We start from the raw sequence: 6000 nt of genomic DNA on the forward strand, positions 1-6000 counted from the left end.
GTGAGTCAACAGCAGGGGTATATAAAGTCTTATGTTCTTCATTTTAGGTTAAGCCTCTCATTTATTACACACACTCAGATCTGGTGAGCTCCTCCGATTCTCTCTCAACCCAAATCACCCAGGTGGTGAATAATAGCTCTAGGTGTTGATCTAATCACACTTGATTTAGTTGTGGTATGACTAAATTAATCCAAAAAAGCTTAACCTATTCACTAGAGGGTTTGATTCACTTATTCCGTCATTGTGTGAGTTAAATCTGTTGATTTCTAAGTTCCTAGTCATGTTTCATCACCTTCTATTCTTTCCCCCTCAATTCATATTTTAAAGTATTCATCAATATGCTCCATCCAGTTCTGATTCTCGATATACTTATAACTTTCATATCAGTCATTCTTCTTTTTCATCTACCGCCGGAAGAATCTATTTACTTCTACTATACTCTTGGGTTTATAGTGTTTCTAGTTCTCCCGTGTCTTTATATTGCTATATGCATCGATATATATGGTTTATAATTTTTGGTTTATCGTTGGGCTTTATATCTTCCCTTATATTTCAAAGTCTCTGTTTCTATCTTCTATAATCATTGTCATCCACAGTTAATGCTCTCTTTTATTTGCTGCAATTTATACCCCAATTTCTATTTCAGAGTTTTGTCCTTTCGTTTCTTCTTCTTGCGATTAAGCACCGCTTGTAATGGTCCAGAATTCACAGATATGAATTTCGGAATGAACATTGTTAATGTTCTAGGAAGGAAATTGTGATGGCACGATCTTGACTTGTCAAATTACTAGAATACCTTGGAAAAGGCCGAATCATCAAGAAATATTTTCTTGATATTTTAGAGGTTAAATAGAATACAAGAGTCGTATAACATGGCACATGATGATGTTATGATCTGTGAATCATCACGTTCCATTTAGAAACTCAGCATGAATTACTGTAATATAATCACGTTGATCAAGTGTCATTATATTATACTAACTCATGCTTTAGTTTCCAACACTACTTCAAAAACATTCATATTTTAAACTCAAAGGTTTACAGAGTATAGGAACTAAACAGTTTCCTTTTTGATGTAATACATATAGCGCAAAGAGATAAATGATTCCAGATAAGAATAGTTATGGAAATATCTTCAGAAATATGGAGGATATTTATAATGAAAGATACGATGATATCTTAGAATTTCTAATATCAGAGGATGATGAAGAATATTGTCTGTAAGGGTTTAGTGTCAGGAGCAAGGTATTCGTTAATGACTTTAGCAGACACTGAATCATTTGGATTCTTTGAAGGCAGGTTCAGTCTTTGTGATTTGTCCACAGCCTCCTTCATACTTTGCTCAATCCGTTTTCCAGTTCCAAAACTTCTCTATTTCTGAGCTTTGTTAATACACTAATCTTTATCATCAAACTTTTTACTGCTAAGGTCGTTTACAGTTTTTGTTGCTTCATCAGTATTTCGAGAACTAGTTCGCGGTTCAGAGTGTTTTTCAGAAACTTCACATTCGAAGTATGTAAGCCTTGGAAATAGACGTTATGTATAACTGTTGGCGTCAACATGCTGTGAGATTTCAAAATACTGATTGCTAATTCCCAATGATTCGTATGACAATTCTCGTTACAAGAGGCAGATGAGTAAATGATGAGGTTTCGATAAATATAAAGATTCTTCGGAATGCCCAAGATCAGTGAAGTTGTTGGTAAGTTTATTGCTAATGTGGTGGAATATGAAAGGTTCTCTGGTAACAAAAGGGTAATCACATATATCAAAATTATGATAAGGCTAATCCGAATGAAAAAATCGAAGTTGTCTTGCTGGAGCTGTGATATAATTTGCTACTTTGCAAAGGAATTGCAAAGTTATTTTTGCTAATAAATGTCAAAAGATCTGACACAGTTATGTGTTGAATTATGACTTTGGTTTCGAGAGCTTTTTAAGTACATAACTGTGGGTAATATGTGGTTGGATCATCATCTCGATTGCTCATTATTTGAAGTGTCTTCAGAGATTTTCGAAGGGTTTGAACACAGATTGTAATCGTTTGTATACATTTGATGTTCTAACACACTTTTGAAGTCAAAGTATAGCTTTGAAAGATGTAGGAATCTAAAAGTGATGGTACTGGTTATATCTCAAATAGAATTCTGAGATTTTAAAAGCAGAATATGTAATTGGGTTTGAATGAGTATGGTTGTTTTGATTTCTATGAAAGAATGTATATTATTGTGAAAGTAGGAAGTATAATTGATAATTTGCTTAATCTGATTCGAAGAATGTAACATATTAATTGTGAATTTATATATATCTCTCGGGTATTACCTGCCCGTTAAAAAATTTTCACAATTAATATTTTGTACATAAGAATTTTATTACAGTCTTTATGAAAATATATATGTATATATTCTCCTCAGTTGTAACATAGATTTTAATGAGTTAATACTAAATTAAACTCATTCGATTTATGGTTGGAACTAGAATTGAATAATTCCTTGAATGCTTTAGAGGTTGCATAAGTATTTCTTCAATAATATTGAAATTATGAATCAATACTTCGTTATTTGTTGAGATGTGATGTTGGTTTTCATTAAATTCTTGTGAACTTCGCAAAGTACGAATGATGTTATCTGAAAAGTTTCGGTTACATCAATGATGAAGTGTAAAATCAAATATATACTTGATTTATTAGGAATTGGAATTTGTTGAATTGAGACAGAGATTGTAGTTAACGATGGTTAAGTCGCGGGCGAGGGATGTACATTATTGCATATTTGTAATATGAATTAACTGAGTAGTTAAGATTCACACACAATAGCTTAGCACGGAAAGATTTATTTTTTATTTCAAAATATATATATATAAAATATATATATAATTTCTTCAGAGGGAATGAGTTAATTCTTCATAACTTGTTGATACAATATACACGTTATTGATTCGTAATGATGTCCACAGTGATTCTTGAACTGACGGAGTTTGTGATGTTATAGGTGTTGTTGATTCTGATGTTGACTGTACTGACGATGCTGGTGACGTTGACGGTACTGTTGATGCTATTGGTAAAACAAGTTTAACTTGTTAATCACACACCATTTTTGTCAGGGTTTCTACTCTTCCTTCTATCATTTTGGTTCGCTTAACTGATTTATGGTTAGGGCTAGATTAGATAATCTCTAAGACTTTAGAGATTATATAATCGCCGCGGAATGTTTCTCCAATGAAGTTATGAATTAATACTTCGTCAGTTATTGTTGTTGGTACTCCTTGGTATCTATGGTACGTATGACGTTGATGCTCGTGGGACAGATTGTGAAGTTGAGGTTTACAACGCGGTTGTGGTTGGAGGTGGTAATGGTACTGTTGGCATTGATGATGGTGGTACTGGTTATGCTACTGTGCTGCTGCTGGTGTTTGTAATCTCTGCACCATATTCTCCAAAGCCACTACCCGAGCGCGAAGTTCGTTGACTTCTTCTATTATTCCAGGATGATTGTCGGTCGGAACGAGCGGATAAATAAAATCTAAAATTTGATGTAGTATATAATCGTGACGAGATACCCTGGAAATGAGAGAGAAAATGGTGTCTCGAACAGGTTCTCCGGTAAGTGCTTCAGGTTCTTCGCCAAGAGGGCAATGTGGTGGATGGAAAGGGTCGCCTTCTTCTTGTTTCCAATGATTGAGGAGGCTACGAACCCATCCCCAATTCATCCAGAATAGGTGATGACTGATTGGTTGATCCATTTCGGTCACACTGCTTTCGGAGCTTGAGTGAGATTCCATTTCGGAATCCGAGTGACTTGAACTGATGACAAATTCCATTTCGTACGATTGGATAAAGGATTTTTGATATAAAATGTTTTTCGGCTATCGGGTGGTATTCTATTTACATAGGATATCTATATATAGAAATCAAAAGATTTAATAGATTACGGAGGAATTTGCGGGATATGTCAGGCAAAGTTTAAAGTAACAGATACGATAAGATATGATTTAGCAGATACGCTAAGATATGAATTTTGTCTATACACTACTCATGCAATTAATGTAGCAAGACGTGTCTAGACTAATAATGATAAGCAGGTAATTTCCTATGGATGATAAGCAGATGATTTCCGACTAGAAATGATAAGCAAAACTTTTGACATGCAGACACGGTCGAAGTCCAGACTCACTAATGCATCCTAACGACTTATCAGTTAGACACACTAATGCAGACCTGGTTCGCTAAGACCACCGCTCTGATACCAACTGAAAGGACCCGTTCATATACATTATAAACGATTCACAATAGTTGATTACATTACGAGGTATTTGACCTCTATATGATACATTTTACAAACATTGCATTCGTTTTTAAAAGACAATCTTTCTTTACATCAAAAATTGACAGGCATGCATACCATTTCATAATATCCACTATCCAACTATAAATTGATTTAATAATAATCTTTGATGAACTCAATGACACAAATGCAACGTTCTTCGAAATATGCTATGAAAGACTCCAAGTAATATCTTTAAAATGAGCAAATGCACAGCGGAAGATTTCTTTAACACCTGAGAATAAACATGCTTTAAAGTGTCAACCAAAAGGTTGGTGAGTTCATTAGTTTATCATAATCATTTATTTCCATCATTTTAATAGACCACAAGAATTTCATTTCCAGTTCTCATAAATATACGTCCCATGCATAGAGACAAAAAAATAATCATTCATATGGTGAACACCTGGTAACCGACATTAACTAGATACATATAAGAATATCCCCTATCATTCCGGGATCCTCCTTCGGACATGATATAAATTTCGAAGTACTAAAGCATCCGGTACTTTGGATGGGGTTTGTTAGGCCCAATAGATCTATCTTTAGGATTCGCGTCAATTAGGGTGTCTGTTCTCTAATTCTTAGATTACCAGACTTTAATAAAAAGGGGCATATTCGATTTCGATAATTCAACCATAGAATGTAGTTTCAATTACTTGTGTCTATTTCGTCAAACATTTATAAAAGCAACGCATGTATTCTCAGTCCCAAGAATATATATTGCAAAAGCATTTAAAAAGGGAGCAAATGAAACTCACCATACTGTATTTCGTAGTAAAAATACATATAACGTCATTGAACAAGTGCAAGGTTGGCCTCGGATTCACGAACCTAAATTAATTATATATATTTATGTGTTGGTCAATATTTGTCTAACAAATTAGGTCAAGTCAAAGTGTACCACAATCTTAATGCTCGAGACTAATATGCAAAAGTCAACAAAAGTAAATTTGACTCAAAATAATTTCCAAAAATCTATACATGATTAATATATAGTTTAAATATCGTCGTTTTATATTTTTAAATATTTTTAAAAGATTTATTAGAGTAAATAATATAATTTATTTATTAATAAATAAAATTTTATATTATATTTATATAATAAAATATACTTTTATATATATTAAGTAATAAAATTTATAGGGTTCATTTAATATTATAAAGATAATATGATAGGTATTATTAAAGTAAGTTATTACACGTAGTAAAATATGTTTGTATCAAATATTTATTTAATAAAATAATATCTATAATGATAGTAAGTAAAAGTTGTATTATTTTATAATAATTATTATTATTATAAAATATCAATATTTATAATTACTAAGATGACATTATGATAAAACGATAATTCTAATTATGATAACTTTAATATTTACGATAATTTTTAATATTATCTTTAAAATAATAATTCTATTTAAAATAATAATAATAATGATATTTTATAGTAACAATGACATTTCTATTAAAATGATAATTTTTTTTAAAATGATAGTTTTAATACTAACGATAATTTTAATAATAATAGTAATGATAAAAATAATAAGAACGATAATTTTATCTAAATCAATATCTTATAATATTTTAATTTCATCATGATACTCTTACCCATTATTTCCTAATCGTTTCATTTAATAGCTTTTAATCATCTTTTATATCGTGTTCGTAATAATGA

The sequence above is a fragment of the Rutidosis leptorrhynchoides genome, chromosome 4, assembly GCF_046630445.1.
Source record: "Rutidosis leptorrhynchoides isolate AG116_Rl617_1_P2 chromosome 4, CSIRO_AGI_Rlap_v1, whole genome shotgun sequence".
Taxonomy (NCBI): domain Eukaryota; kingdom Viridiplantae; phylum Streptophyta; class Magnoliopsida; order Asterales; family Asteraceae; genus Rutidosis; species Rutidosis leptorrhynchoides.